A 13,727-nucleotide genomic window follows, 5' to 3' on the forward strand; every position below is an offset into this window, starting at 1 on the left:
TTCCTAGTACATGAAGCCAATCTCACATTTTTCAATGACTCTTCAGTCGGTGACAGTGAAAGGTGTGGTAGATTTCTGCCGCAAGACTTTACTTGCTGTTACATTTACGGTTTAGACCCCAATGGAGTCTGCCAAGACACACGTTTTTTGTTCATTCATGACTTTGGAATAGACTTGTCGAAATTCCATCACGTCAAAGGGCTGCAGCAGCCGGGAATCGAACCGGGTCACAAGAATGGGAATCTTGTATGATACCACTACACTACTGGTGCCTTATAAGGTTTTACAGAATATGCTTTTACGGGCAATGTATAGGGTCCTTTTCCCAAGTGGTAGAGCAGAAAAATTGTTTCCTAGTACATGAAGCCAATCTCACATTTTTCCATGCCTCTTCAGTCGGTAACAGTGAAAGGTGTGGTAGATTTCTGCCGCAAGACTTTACTTGCTGTTACATTTACGGTTTGCACCACAATGGAGTCTGCCACCACACAGGGTTTTTTCATTCATAAAGCATAAGGGTGAGCCTTTAGATATTCACGTTCAGACCTACCTAACAACTTTGGTACAGTCTTGTCAAAATTCCGGCAAATCAAAGGCCTGCAGCAGCCGGGAATCGAACCCGGGTCACAAGAATGGGAATCTTGTATGATACCACTACACTACTGGTGCCTTATAAGGTTTTACAGAATATGCTTTTACGGGCAATGTATAGGGTCCTTTTCCCAAGTGGTAGAGCAGAAAAATTGTTTCCTAGTACATGAAGCCAATGTCACTTTTTTCGATGCCTCTTCAGTCGGTAACAGTGAAAGGTGTGGTAGGTTTCTGCAGTTAGTCTATACTTGCTGTGACATTTACGGTTTGCGCCGCAATGGAGTCTGCCACCACACAGGGTTTTTTCATTCATATAGCATAAGGCTGAGTGTTTAGAAAGGTATGTTCAGACAGAACCAAAGTCTTTGGAATAGACTTGTCGAAATTCCATCACGTCAAAGGGCTGCACCAGCCGGGAATCGAACCCGGGTCACGAGAATGGGAATCTTGTATGATACCACTACACTACTGGTGCCTGACAAGGATTTACAGAATATGCTTTTACGGGCAATGTTTAGGGTGCTTTTCCCAAGTGGTAGAGCAGAAAAATTGTTTCCTAGTACATGAAGCCAATCTCACTTTTTTCGATGCCTCTTCAGTCGGTAACAGTGAAAGGTGTGGTAGGTTTCTGCAGTTAGTCTATACTTGCTGTGACATTTACGGTTTGCACCGCAATGGAGTCTGCCACCACACAGGGTTTTTTCATTCATAAAGCATAAGGGTGAGCCTTTAGATATTAACGTTCAGACCTACCTAACAACTTTGGTACAGTCTTGTCAAAATTCCAGCAAATCAAAGGCCTGCACCAGCCGGGAATCTAACCCGGGTCACAAGAATGGGAATCTTGTATGATACCACTACACTACTGGTGCCTGTCTTATTTCTGCAGAATATGCTTTTACAAACAATCTATAGTTTGCTTCTCCCAAGTGGTAGAGTAGAAAAATTGTTTCCTAGTACATGAAGCCAATCTCACTTTTTTCAATGCCTCTTCAGTCGGTAAAAGTGAAAGGTGTGGTAGATTTCTGCCGCAAGACTTTACTTGCTGTTACATTTACGGTTTAGACCCCAATGGAGTCTGCCAAGACACACGTTTTTTGTTCATTCATATAGCATAAGGCTGAGTGTTTAGAAAGGTATGTTCAGACAGAACCAAAGTCTTTGGAACAGACTTGTCGAAATTCCATCACGTCAAAGGGCTGCACCAGCCGGGAATCGAACCCGGGTCACGAGAATGGGAATCTTGTATGATACCACTACACTACTGGTGCCTGACAAGGATTTACAGAATATGCTTTTACGGGCAATGTTTAGGGTGCTTTTCCCAAGTGGTAGAGCAGAAAAATTGTTTCCTAGTACATGAAGCCAATCTCACTTTTTTCGATGCCTCTTCAGTCGGTAACAGTGAAAGGTGTGGTAGGTTTCTGCAGTTAGTCTATACTTGCTGTGACATTTACGGTTTGCACCACAATGGTGTCTGCCACCACACAGGGTTTTTTCATTCATAAAGCATAAGGATGAGCCTTTAGAAATTAACGTTCATACCTACCTAACAACTTTGGTACAGTCTTGTCGAAATTCCAGCAAATCAAAGGCCTGCACCAGCCGGGAATCTAACCCGGGTCACAAGAATGGGAATCTTGTATGATACCACTACACTACTGGTGCCTGTCTTATTTCTGCAGAATATGCTTTTACAAACAATCTATAGTTTGCTTCTCCCAAGTGGTAGAGCAGAAAAATTGTTTCCTAGTACATGAAGCCAATCTCACTTTTTTCAATGCCTCTTCAGTGGGTAACAGTGAAAGGTGTGGTAGATTTCTGCCGCAAGACTTTACTTGCTGTTACATTTACGGTTTAGACCCCAATGGAGTCTGTCAAGACACACGTTTTTTGTTCATTCATATAGCATAAGGCTGAGTGTTTAGAAAGGTATGTTCAGACAGAACCAAAGTCTTTGGAACAGACTTGTCGAAATTCCATCACGTCAAAGGGCTGCACCAGCCGGGAATCGAACCCGGGTCACGAGAATGGGAATCTTGTATGATACCACTACACTACTGGTGCCTGACAAGGATTTACAGAATATGCTTTTACGGGCAATGTTTAGGGTGCTTTTCCCAAGTGGTAGAGCAGAAAAATTGTTTCCTAGTACATGAAGCCAATCTCACTTTTTTCGATGCCTCTTCAGTCGGTAACAGTGAAAGGTGTGGTAGGTTTCTGCAGTTAGTCTATACTTGCTGTGACATTTACGGTTTGCACCGCAATGGAGTCTGCCACCACACAGGGTTTTTTCATTCATAAAGCATAAGGGTGAGCCTTTAGATATTAACGTTCAGACCTACCTAACAACTTTGGTACAGTCTTGTCAAAATTCCAGCAAATCAAAGGCCTGCACCAGCCGGGAATCGAACCCGGGTCACAAGAATGGGAATCTTGTATGATACCACTACACTACTGGTGCCTGACAAGGATTTACAGAATATGCTTTTACGGGCAATGTTTAGGGTGCTTTTCCCAAGTGGTAGAGCAGAAAAATTATTTCCTAGTACATGAAGCCAATCTCACTTTTTTCGATGCCTCTTCAGTCGGTAACAGTGAAAGGTGTGGTAGGTTTCTGCAGTTAGTCTATACTTGCTGTGACATTTACGGTTTGCACCGCAATGGAGTCTGCCACCACACAGGGTTTTTTCATTCATAAAGCATAAGGGTGAGCCTTTAGATATTAACGTTCAGACCTACCTAACAACTTTGGTACAGTCTTGTCAAAATTCCAGCAAATCAAAGGCCTGCACCAGCCGGGAATCGAACCCGGGTCACAAGAATGGGAATCTTGTATGATACCACTACACTACTGGTGCCTGTCTTATTTCTGCAGAATATGCTTTTACAAACAATCTATAGTTTGCTTCTCCCAAGTGGTAGAGCAGAAAAATTGTTTCCTAGTACATGAAGCCAATGTCACTTTTTTCAATGCCTCTTCAGTCGGTAACAGTGAAAGGTGTGGTAGATTTCTGCCGCAAGACTTTACTTGCTGTTACATTTACGGTTTAGACCCCAATGGAGTCTGCCAAGACACACGTTTTTTGTTCATTCATGACTTTGGAATAGACTTGTCGAAATTCCATCACGTCAAAGGGCTGCAGCAGCCGGGAATCGAACCGGGTCACAAGAATGGGAATCTTGTATGATACCACTACACTACTGGTGCCTTATAAGGTTTTACAGAATATGCTTTTACGGGCAATGTATAGGGTCCTTTTCCCAAGTGGTAGAGCAAAAAAATTGTTTCCTAATACATGAAGCCAATGTCACTTTTTTCGATGCCTCTTCAGTCGGTAACAGTGAAAGGTGTGGTAGGTTTCTGCAGTTAGTCTATACTTGCTGTGACATTTACGGTTTGCGCCGCAATGGAGTCTGCCACCACACAGGGTTTTTTCATTCATAAAGCATAAGGGTGAGCCTTTAGAAATGAACGTTGAGACCTACCTAACAACTTTGGTACAGTCTTGTTGAAATTCCGGCAAATCAAAGGCCTGCACCAGCCGGGAATCGAACCCGGGTCACAAGAATGGGAATCTTGTATGATACCACTACACTACTGGTGCCTGTCTTATTTCTGCAGAATATGCTTTTACAAACAATCTATAGTTTGCTTCTCCCAAGTGGTAGAGCAGAAAAATTGTTTCCTAGTACATGAAGCCAATCTCACATTTTTCCATGCCTCTTCAGTCGGTAACAGTGAAAGGTGTGGTAGATTTCTGCCGCAAGACTTTACTTGCTGTTACATTTACGGTTTAGACCCCAATGGAGTCTGCCAAGACACATGTTTTTTGTTCATTCATAGAGCATAAGGGTGAGTGTTTAGAAAGGTATGTTCAGACAGAACCAAAGACTTTGGAATAGACTTGTCGAAATTCCATCACGTCAAAGGGCTGCACCAGCCGGGAATCGAACCCGGGTCACAAGAATGGGAATCTTGTATGATACCACTACACTACTGGTGCCTTATAAGATTTTACAGAATATGCTTTTACGGGCAATGTATAGGGTCCTTTTCCCAAGTGGTAGAGCAGAAAAAATGTTTCCTAGTACATGAAGCCAATGTCACTTTTTTCGATGCCTCTTCAGTCGGTAACAGTGAAAGGTGTGGTAGGTTTCTGCAGTTAGTCTATACTTGCTGTGACATTTACGGTTTGCGCCGCAATGGAGTCTGCCACCACACAGGGTTTTTTCATTCATAAAGCATAAGGGTGAGCCTTTAGAAATGAACGTTCAGACCTACCTAACAACTTTGGTACAGTCTTGTTGAAATTCCGGCAAATCAAAGGCCTGCACCAGCCGGGAATCGAACCCGGGTCACAAGAATGGGAATCTTGTATGATACCACTACACTACTGGTGCCTGTCTTATTTCTGCAGAATATGCTTTTACAAACAATCTATAGTTTGCTTCTCCCAAGTGGTAGAGCAGAAAAATTGTTTCCTAGTACATGAAGCCAATCTCACATTTTTCCATGCCTCTTCAGTCGGTAACAGTGAAAGGTGTGGTAGATTTCTGCCGCAAGACTTTACTTGCTGTTACATTTACGGTTTAGACCCCAATGGAGTCTGCCAAGACACACGTTTTTTGTTCATTCATGACTTTGGAATAGACTTGTCGAAATTCCATCACGTCAAAGTGCTGCAGCAGCCGGGAATCGAACCGGGTCACAAGAATGGGAATCTTGTATGATACCACTACACTACTGGTGCCTTATAAGGTTTTACAGAATATGCTTTTACGGGCAATGTATAGGGTCCTTTTCCCAAGTGGTAGAGCAGAAAAATTGTTTCCTAGTACATGAAGCCAATCTCACATTTTTCCATGCCTCTTCAGTCGGTAACAGTGAAAGGTGTGGTAGATTTCTGCCGCAAGACTTTACTTGCTGTTACATTTACGGTTTGCACCACAATGGAGTCTGCCACCACACAGGGTTTTTTCATTCATAAAGCATAAGGGTGAGCCTTTAGATATTCACGTTCAGACCTACCTAACAACTTTGGTACAGTCTTGTCAAAATTCCGGCAAATCAAAGGCCTGCAGCAGCCGGGAATCGAACCCGGGTCACAAGAATGGGAATCTTGTATGATACCACTACACTACTGGTGCCTTATAAGGTTTTACAGAATATGCTTTTACGGGCAATGTATAGGGTCCTTTTCCCAAGTGGTAGAGCAGAAAAATTGTTTCCTAGTACATGAAGCCAATGTCACTTTTTTCGATGCCTCTTCAGTCGGTAACAGTGAAAGGTGTGGTAGGTTTCTGCAGTTAGTCTATACTTGCTGTGACATTTACGGTTTGCGCCGCAATGGAGCCTGCCACCACACAGGGTTTTTTCATTCATAAAGCATAAGGGTGAGCCTTTAGAAATGAACGTTTAGACCTACCTAACAACTTTAGTACAGTCTTGTTGAAATTCCGTCAAATCAAAGGCCTGCACCAGCCGGGAATCGAACCCGGGTCACAAGAATGGGAATCTTGTATGATACCACTACACTACTGGTGCCTGTCTTATTTCTGCAGAATATGCTTTTACAAACAATCTATAGTTTGCTTCTCCCAAGTGGTAGAGCAGAAAAATTGTTTCCTAGTACATGAAGCCAATCTCACATTTTTCAATGCCTCTTCAGTCGGTAACAGTGAAAGGTGTGGTAGATTTCTGCCGCAAGACTTTACTTGCTGTTACATTTACGGTTTAGACCCCAATGGAGTCTGCCAAGACACACGTTTTTTGTTCATTCATGACTTTGGAATAGACTTGTCGAAATTCCATCACGTCAAAGGGCTGCACCAGCCGGGAATCGAACCCGGGTCACAAGAATGGGAATCTTGTATGATACCACTACACTACTGGTGCCTTATAAGGTTTTACAGAATATGCTTTTACGGGCAATGTATAGGGTCCTTTTCCCAAGTGGTAGAGCAGAAAAAATGTTTCCTAGTACATGAAGCCAATGTCACTTTTTTCGATGCCTCTTCAGTCGGTAACAGTGAAAGGTGTGGTAGGTTTCTGCAGTTAGTCTATACTTGCTGTGACATTTACGGTTTGCGCCGCAATGGAGTCTGCCACCACACAGGGTTTTTTCATTCATAAAGCATAAGGGTGAGCCTTTAGAAATTAACGTTCAGACCTACCAAACAACTTTGGTATAGTCTTGTTGAAATTCCGGCAAATCAATGGCCTGCACCAGCCGGGAATCGAACACGGGTCACAAGAATGGGAATCTTGTATGATACCACTACACTACTGGTGCCTGTCTTATTTCTGCAGAATATGCTTTTACAAACAATCTATAGTTTGCTTCTCCCAAGTGGTAGAGCAGAAAAATTGTTTCCTAGTACATGAAGCCAATCTCACTTTTTTCAATGCCTCTTCAGTGGGTAACAGTGAAAGGTGTGGTAGATTTCTGCCGCAAGACTTTACTTGCTGTTACATTTACGGTTTAGACCCCAATGGAGTCTCCCAAGACACACGTTTTTTGTTCATTCATATAGCATAAGGCTGACTGTTTAGAAAGGTATGTTCAGACAGAACCAAAGTCTTTGGAATAGACTTGTCGAAATTCCATCACGTCAAAGGGCTGCACCAGCCGGGAATCGAACCCGGGTCACGAGAATGGGAATCTTGTATGATACCACTACACTACTGGTGCCTGACAAGGATTTACAGAATATGCTTTTACGGGCAATGTTTAGGGTGCTTTTCCCAAGTGGTAGAGCAGAAAAATTGTTTCCTAGTACATGAAGCCAATCTCACTTTTTTCGATGCCTCTTCAGTCGGTAACAGTGAAAGGTGTGGTAGGTTTCTGCAGTTAGTCTATACTTGCTGTGACATTTACGGTTTGCACCGCAATGGAGTCTGCCACCACACAGGGTTTTTTCATTCATAAAGCATAAGGGTGAGCCTTTAGATATTAACGTTCAGACCTACCTAACAACTTTGGTACAGTCTTGTCAAAATTCCAGCAAATCAAAGGCCTGCACCAGCCGGGAATCTAACCCGGGTCACAAGAATGGGAATCTTGTATGATACCACTACACTACTGGTGCCTGTCTTATTTCTGCAGAATATGCTTTTACAAACAATCTATAGTTTGCTTCTCCCAAGTGGTAGAGTAGAAAAATTGTTTCCTAGTACATGAAGCCAATCTCACTTTTTTCAATGCCTCTTCAGTCGGTAAAAGTGAAAGGTGTGGTAGATTTCTGCCGCAAGACTTTACTTGCTGTTACATTTACGGTTTAGACCCCAATGGAGTCTGCCAAGACACACGTTTTTTGTTCATTCATATAGCATAAGGCTGAGTGTTTAGAAAGGTATGTTCAGACAGAACCAAAGTCTTTGGAACAGACTTGTCGAAATTCCATCACGTCAAAGGGCTGCACCAGCCGGGAATCGAACCCGGGTCACGAGAATGGGAATCTTGTATGATACCACTACACTACTGGTGCCTGACAAGGATTTACAGAATATGCTTTTACGGGCAATGTTTAGGGTGCTTTTCCCAAGTGGTAGAGCAGAAAAATTGTTTCCTAGTACATGAAGCCAATCTCACTTTTTTCGATGCCTCTTCAGTCGGTAACAGTGAAAGGTGTGGTAGGTTTCTGCAGTTAGTCTATACTTGCTGTGACATTTACGGTTTGCACCGCAATGGTGTCTGCCACCACACAGGGTTTTTTCATTCATAAAGCATAAGGATGAGCCTTTAGAAATTAACGTTCATACCTACCTAACAACTTTGGTACAGTCTTGTCGAAATTCCAGCAAATCAAAGGCCTGCACCAGCCGGGAATCTAACCCGGGTCACAAGAATGGGAATCTTGTATGATACCACTACACTACTGGTGCCTGTCTTATTTCTGCAGAATATGCTTTTACAAACAATCTATAGTTTGCTTCTCCCAAGTGGTAGAGCAGAAAAATTGTTTCCTAGTACATGAAGCCAATCTCACTTTTTTCAATGCCTCTTCAGTCGGTAACAGTGAAAGGTGTGGTAGATTTCTGCCGCAAGACTTTACTTGCTGTTACATTTACGGTTTAGACCCCAATGGAGTCTGTCAAGACACACGTTTTTTGTTCATTCATATAGCATAAGGCTGAGTGTTTAGAAAGGTATGTTCAGACAGAACCAAAGTCTTTGGAACAGACTTGTCGAAATTCCATCACGTCAAAGGGCTGCACCAGCCGGGAATCGAACCCGGGTCACAAGAATGGGAATCTTGTATGATACCACTACACTACTGGTGCCTGACAAGGATTTACAGAATATGCTTTTACGGGCAATGTTTAGGGTGCTTTTCCCAAGTGGTAGAGCAGAAAAATTGTTTCCTAGTACATGAAGCCAATCTCACTTTTTTCGATGCCTCTTCAGTCGGTAACAGTGAAAGGTGTGGTAGGTTTCTGCAGTTAGTCTATACTTGCTGTGACATTTACGGTTTGCACCGCAATGGTGTCTGCCACCACACAGGGTTTTTTCATTCATAAAGCATAAGGATGAGCCTTTAGAAATTAACGTTCATACCTACCTAACAACTTTGGTACAGTCTTGTCGAAATTCCAGCAAATCAAAGGCCTGCACCAGCCGGGAATCTAACCCGGGTCACAAGAATGGGAATCTTGTATGATACCACTACACTACTGGTGCCTGTCTTATTTCTGCAGAATATGCTTTTACAAACAATCTATAGTTTGCTTCTCCCAAGTGGTAGAGCAGAAAAATTGTTTCCTAGTACATGAAGCCAATGTCACTTTTTTCAATGCCTCTTCAGTGGGTAACAGTGAAAGGTGTGGTAGATTTCTGCCGCAAGACTTTACTTGCTGTTACATTTACGGTTTAGACCCCAATGGAGTCTGTCAAGACACACGTTTTTTGTTCATTCATATAGCATAAGGCTGAGTGTTTAGAAAGGTATGTTCAGACAGAACCAAAGTCTTTGGAACAGACTTGTCGAAATTCCATCACGTCAAAGGGCTGCACCAGCCGGGAATCGAACCCGGGTCACAAGAATGGGAATCTTGTATGATACCACTACACTACTGGTGCCTGACAAGGATTTACAGAATATGCTTTTACGGGCAATGTTTAGGGTGCTTTTCCCAAGTGGTAGAGCAGAAAAATTGTTTCCTAGTACATGAAGCCAATCTCACTTTTTTCGATGCCTCTTCAGTCGGTAACAGTGAAAGGTGTGGTAGGTTTCTGCAGTTAGTCTATACTTGCTGTGACATTTACGGTTTGCACCGCAATGGTGTCTGCCACCACACAGGGTTTTTTCATTCATAAAGCATAAGGATGAGCCTTTAGAAATTAACGTTCATACCTACCTAACAACTTTGGTACAGTCTTGTCGAAATTCCAGCAAATCAAAGGCCTGCACCAGCCGGGAATCTAACCCGGGTCACAAGAATGGGAATCTTGTATGATACCACTACACTACTGGTGCCTGTCTTATTTCTGCAGAATATGCTTTTACAAACAATCTATAGTTTGCTTCTCCCAAGTGGTAGAGCAGAAAAATTGTTTCCTAGTACATGAAGCCAATCTCACTTTTTTCAATGCCTCTTCAGTGGGTAACAGTGAAAGGTGTGGTAGATTTCTGCCGCAAGACTTTACTTGCTGTTACATTTACGGTTTAGACCCCAATGGAGTCTCCCAAGACACACGTTTTTTGTTCATTCATATAGCATAAGGCTGAGTGTTTAGAAAGGTATGTTCAGACAGAACCAAAGTCTTTGGAATAGACTTGTCGAAATTCCATCACGTCAAAGTGCTGCACCAGCCGGGAATCGAACCCGGGTCACAAGAATGGGAATCTTGTATGATACCACTACACTACTGGTGCCTTATAAGGTTTTACAGAATATGCTTTTACGGGCAATGTATAGGGTCCTTTTCCCAAGTGGTAGAGCAGAAAAATTTTTTCCTAGTACATGAAGCCAATGTCACTTTTTTCGATGCCTCTTCAGTCGGTAACAGTGAAAGGTGTGGTAGGTTTCTGCAGTTAGTCTATACTTGCTGTGACATTTACGGTTTGCGCCGCAATGGAGTCTGCCACCACACAGGGTTTTTTCATTCATAAAGCATAAGGGTGAGCCTTTAGAAATGAACGTTGAGACCTACCTAACAACTTTGGTACAGTCTTGTTGAAATTCCGGCAAATCAAAGGCCTGCACCAGCCGGGAATCGAACCCGGGTCACAAGAATGGGAATCTTGTATGATACCACTACACTACTGGTGCCTGTCTTATTTCTGCAGAATATGCTTTTACAAACAATCTATAGTTTGCTTCTCCCAAGTGGTAGAGCAGAAAAATTGTTTCCTAGTACATGAAGCCAATCTCACATTTTTCAATGACTCTTCAGTCGGTGACAGTGAAAGGTGTGGTAGATTTCTGCCGCAAGACTTTACTTGCTGTTACATTTACGGTTTAGACCCCAATGGAGTCTGCCAAGACACACGTTTTTTGTTCATTCATGACTTTGGAATAGACTTGTCGAAATTCCATCACGTCAAAGGGCTGCAGCAGCCGGGAATCGAACCGGGTCACAAGAATGGGAATCTTGTATGATACCACTACACTACTGGTGCCTTATAAGGTTTTACAGAATATGCTTTTACGGGCAATGTATAGGGTCCTTTTCCCAAGTGGTAGAGCAGAAAAATTGTTTCCTAGTACATGAAGCCAATCTCACATTTTTCCATGCCTCTTCAGTCGGTAACAGTGAAAGGTGTGGTAGATTTCTGCCGCAAGACTTTACTTGCTGTTACATTTACGGTTTGCACCACAATGGAGTCTGCCACCACACAGGGTTTTTTCATTCATAAAGCATAAGGGTGAGCCTTTAGATATTCACGTTCAGACCTACCTAACAACTTTGGTACAGTCTTGTCAAAATTCCGGCAAATCAAAGGCCTGCAGCAGCCGGGAATCGAACCCGGGTCACAAGAATGGGAATCTTGTATGATACCAATACACTACTGGTGCCTTATAAGGTTTTACAGAATATGCTTTTACGGGCAATGTATAGGGTCCTTTTCCCAAGTGGTAGAGCAGAAAAATTGTTTCCTAGTACATGAAGCCAATGTCACTTTTTTCGATGCCTCTTCAGTCGGTAACAGTGAAAGGTGTGGTAGGTTTCTGCAGTTAGTCTATACTTGCTGTGACATTTACGGTTTGCGCCGCAATGGAGTCTGCCACCACACAGGGTTTTTTCATTCATAAAGCATAAGGGTGAGCCTTTAGATATTAACGTTCAGACCTACCTAACAACTTTGGTACAGTCTTGTCAAAATTCCAGCAAATCAAAGGCCTGCACCAGCCGGGAATCGAACCCGGGTCACAAGAATGGGAATCTTGTATGATACCACTACACTACTGGTGCCTGACAAGGATTTACAGAATATGCTTTTACAGGCAATGTTTAGGGTGCTTTTCCCAAGTGGTAGAGCAGAAAAATTATTTCCTAGTACATGAAGCCAATCTCACTTTTTTCGATGCCTCTTCAGTCGGTAACAGTGAAAGGTGTGGTAGGTTTCTGCAGTTAGTCTATACTTGCTGTGACATTTACGGTTTGCGCCGCAATGGAGTCTGCCACCACACAGGGTTTTTTCATTCATAAAGCATAAGGGTGAGCCTTTAGAAATGAACGTTCAGACCTACCAAACAACTTTGGTACAGTCTTGTTGAAATTCCGGCAAATCAATGGCCTGCACCAGCCGGGAATCGAACCCGGGTCAGAAGAATGGGAATCTTGTATGATACCACTACACTACTGGTGCCTGTCTTATTTCTGCAGAATATGCTTTTACAAACAATCTATAGTTTGCTTCTCCCAAGTGGTAGAGCAGAAAAATTGTTTCCTAGTACATGAAGCCAATCTCACATTTTTCAATGACTCTTCAGTCGGTGACAGTGAAAGGTGTGGTAGATTTCTGCCGCAAGACTTTACTTGCTGTTACATTTACGGTTTAGACCCCAATGGAGTCTGCCAAGACACACGTTTTTTGTTCATTCATGACTTTGGAATAGACTTGTCGAAATTCCATCACGTCAAAGGGCTGCAGCAGCCGGGAATCGAACCGGGTCACAAGAATGGGAATCTTGTATGATACCACTACACTACTGGTGCCTTATAAGGTTTTACAGAATATGCTTTTACGGGCAATGTATAGGGTCCTTTTCCCAAGTGGTAGAGCAGAAAAATTGTTTCCTAGTACATGAAGCCAATCTCACATTTTTCCATGCCTCTTCAGTCGGTAACAGTGAAAGGTGTGGTAGATTTCTGCCGCAAGACTTTACTTGCTGTTACATTTACGGTTTGCACCACAATGGAGTCTGCCACCACACAGGGTTTTTTCATTCATAAAGCATAAGGGTGAGCCTTTAGATATTCACGTTCAGACCTACCTAACAACTTTGGTACAGTCTTGTCAAAATTCCGGCAAATCAAAGGCCTGCAGCAGCCGGGAATCGAACCCGGGTCACAAGAATGGGAATCTTGTATGATACCACTACACTACTGGTGCCTTATAAGGTTTTACAGAATATGCTTTTACGGGCAATGTATAGGGTCCTTTTCCCAAGTGGTAGAGCAGAAAAATTGTTTCCTAGTACATGAAGCCAATGTCACTTTTTTCGATGCCTCTTCAGTCGGTAACAGTGAAAGGTGTGGTAGGTTTCTGCAGTTAGTCTATACTTGCTGTGACATTTACGGTTTGCGCCGCAATGGAGTCTGCCACCACACAGGGTTTTTTCATTCATATAGCATAAGGCTGAGTGTTTAGAAAGGTATGTTCAGACAGAACCAAAGTCTTTGGAATAGACTTGTCGAAATTCCATCACGTCAAAGGGCTGCACCAGCCGGGAATCGAACCCGGGTCACAAGAATGGGAATCTTGTATGATACCACTACACTACTGGTGCCTGACAAGGATTTACAGAATATGCTTTTACGGGCAATGTTTAGGGTGCTTTTCCCAAGTGGTAGAGCAGAAAAATTATTTCCTAGTACATGAAGCCAATCTCACTTTTTTCGATGCCTCTTCAGTCGGTAACAGTGAAAGGTGTGGTAGGTTTCTGCAGTTAGTCTATACTTGCT

At 42.9% G+C, this 13,727-nt stretch overlaps 30 non-coding genes across 30 annotated transcripts; all 30 read right to left on the reverse strand.

The window, feature by feature from the left end:
• Positions 1-598: 598 nt before the first annotated feature.
• On the reverse strand, positions 599-669 carry trnag-ccc. Its single transcript has one exon. It is a non-coding gene; the product is annotated as a tRNA-Gly (tRNA).
• Positions 670-995: 326 nt separating this feature from the next.
• On the reverse strand, positions 996-1,066 carry trnag-ccc. Its single transcript has one exon. It is a non-coding gene; the product is annotated as a tRNA-Gly (tRNA).
• A 326-nt stretch (positions 1,067-1,392) lies between these two features.
• On the reverse strand, positions 1,393-1,463 carry trnag-ccc. Its single transcript has one exon. It is a non-coding gene; the product is annotated as a tRNA-Gly (tRNA).
• Positions 1,464-1,791: 328 nt separating this feature from the next.
• Positions 1,792-1,862, reverse strand: trnag-ccc. Its single transcript has one exon. It is a non-coding gene; the product is annotated as a tRNA-Gly (tRNA).
• A 326-nt stretch (positions 1,863-2,188) lies between these two features.
• Positions 2,189-2,259, reverse strand: trnag-ccc. Its single transcript has one exon. It is a non-coding gene; the product is annotated as a tRNA-Gly (tRNA).
• A 328-nt stretch (positions 2,260-2,587) lies between these two features.
• trnag-ccc lies at positions 2,588-2,658 on the reverse strand. Its single transcript has one exon. It is a non-coding gene; the product is annotated as a tRNA-Gly (tRNA).
• Positions 2,659-2,984: 326 nt separating this feature from the next.
• trnag-ccc lies at positions 2,985-3,055 on the reverse strand. Its single transcript has one exon. It is a non-coding gene; the product is annotated as a tRNA-Gly (tRNA).
• Positions 3,056-3,381: 326 nt separating this feature from the next.
• On the reverse strand, positions 3,382-3,452 carry trnag-ccc. Its single transcript has one exon. It is a non-coding gene; the product is annotated as a tRNA-Gly (tRNA).
• A 676-nt stretch (positions 3,453-4,128) lies between these two features.
• trnag-ccc lies at positions 4,129-4,199 on the reverse strand. The gene has a single exon. It is a non-coding gene; the product is annotated as a tRNA-Gly (tRNA).
• Positions 4,200-4,527: 328 nt separating this feature from the next.
• On the reverse strand, positions 4,528-4,598 carry trnag-ccc. Its single transcript has one exon. It is a non-coding gene; the product is annotated as a tRNA-Gly (tRNA).
• A 326-nt stretch (positions 4,599-4,924) lies between these two features.
• trnag-ccc lies at positions 4,925-4,995 on the reverse strand. The gene has a single exon. It is a non-coding gene; the product is annotated as a tRNA-Gly (tRNA).
• Positions 4,996-5,671: 676 nt separating this feature from the next.
• trnag-ccc lies at positions 5,672-5,742 on the reverse strand. Its single transcript has one exon. It is a non-coding gene; the product is annotated as a tRNA-Gly (tRNA).
• Positions 5,743-6,068: 326 nt separating this feature from the next.
• trnag-ccc lies at positions 6,069-6,139 on the reverse strand. Its single transcript has one exon. It is a non-coding gene; the product is annotated as a tRNA-Gly (tRNA).
• A 280-nt stretch (positions 6,140-6,419) lies between these two features.
• Positions 6,420-6,490, reverse strand: trnag-ccc. The gene has a single exon. It is a non-coding gene; the product is annotated as a tRNA-Gly (tRNA).
• A 326-nt stretch (positions 6,491-6,816) lies between these two features.
• Positions 6,817-6,887, reverse strand: trnag-ccc. The gene has a single exon. It is a non-coding gene; the product is annotated as a tRNA-Gly (tRNA).
• A 328-nt stretch (positions 6,888-7,215) lies between these two features.
• On the reverse strand, positions 7,216-7,286 carry trnag-ccc. The gene has a single exon. It is a non-coding gene; the product is annotated as a tRNA-Gly (tRNA).
• A 326-nt stretch (positions 7,287-7,612) lies between these two features.
• trnag-ccc lies at positions 7,613-7,683 on the reverse strand. Its single transcript has one exon. It is a non-coding gene; the product is annotated as a tRNA-Gly (tRNA).
• A 328-nt stretch (positions 7,684-8,011) lies between these two features.
• Positions 8,012-8,082, reverse strand: trnag-ccc. The gene has a single exon. It is a non-coding gene; the product is annotated as a tRNA-Gly (tRNA).
• Positions 8,083-8,408: 326 nt separating this feature from the next.
• Positions 8,409-8,479, reverse strand: trnag-ccc. Its single transcript has one exon. It is a non-coding gene; the product is annotated as a tRNA-Gly (tRNA).
• A 328-nt stretch (positions 8,480-8,807) lies between these two features.
• On the reverse strand, positions 8,808-8,878 carry trnag-ccc. Its single transcript has one exon. It is a non-coding gene; the product is annotated as a tRNA-Gly (tRNA).
• A 326-nt stretch (positions 8,879-9,204) lies between these two features.
• Positions 9,205-9,275, reverse strand: trnag-ccc. The gene has a single exon. It is a non-coding gene; the product is annotated as a tRNA-Gly (tRNA).
• Positions 9,276-9,603: 328 nt separating this feature from the next.
• On the reverse strand, positions 9,604-9,674 carry trnag-ccc. Its single transcript has one exon. It is a non-coding gene; the product is annotated as a tRNA-Gly (tRNA).
• Positions 9,675-10,000: 326 nt separating this feature from the next.
• On the reverse strand, positions 10,001-10,071 carry trnag-ccc. Its single transcript has one exon. It is a non-coding gene; the product is annotated as a tRNA-Gly (tRNA).
• Positions 10,072-10,399: 328 nt separating this feature from the next.
• trnag-ccc lies at positions 10,400-10,470 on the reverse strand. Its single transcript has one exon. It is a non-coding gene; the product is annotated as a tRNA-Gly (tRNA).
• A 326-nt stretch (positions 10,471-10,796) lies between these two features.
• Positions 10,797-10,867, reverse strand: trnag-ccc. The gene has a single exon. It is a non-coding gene; the product is annotated as a tRNA-Gly (tRNA).
• Positions 10,868-11,543: 676 nt separating this feature from the next.
• trnag-ccc lies at positions 11,544-11,614 on the reverse strand. The gene has a single exon. It is a non-coding gene; the product is annotated as a tRNA-Gly (tRNA).
• Positions 11,615-11,940: 326 nt separating this feature from the next.
• trnag-ccc lies at positions 11,941-12,011 on the reverse strand. The gene has a single exon. It is a non-coding gene; the product is annotated as a tRNA-Gly (tRNA).
• A 326-nt stretch (positions 12,012-12,337) lies between these two features.
• On the reverse strand, positions 12,338-12,408 carry trnag-ccc. Its single transcript has one exon. It is a non-coding gene; the product is annotated as a tRNA-Gly (tRNA).
• A 676-nt stretch (positions 12,409-13,084) lies between these two features.
• Positions 13,085-13,155, reverse strand: trnag-ccc. The gene has a single exon. It is a non-coding gene; the product is annotated as a tRNA-Gly (tRNA).
• Positions 13,156-13,481: 326 nt separating this feature from the next.
• On the reverse strand, positions 13,482-13,552 carry trnag-ccc. Its single transcript has one exon. It is a non-coding gene; the product is annotated as a tRNA-Gly (tRNA).
• Between the last annotated feature and the right edge of the window lie 175 nt (positions 13,553-13,727).

Source organism: Alosa sapidissima, chromosome 10, assembly GCF_018492685.1.
Source record: "Alosa sapidissima isolate fAloSap1 chromosome 10, fAloSap1.pri, whole genome shotgun sequence".
Lineage (NCBI taxonomy): Eukaryota > Metazoa > Chordata > Actinopteri > Clupeiformes > Clupeidae > Alosa > Alosa sapidissima.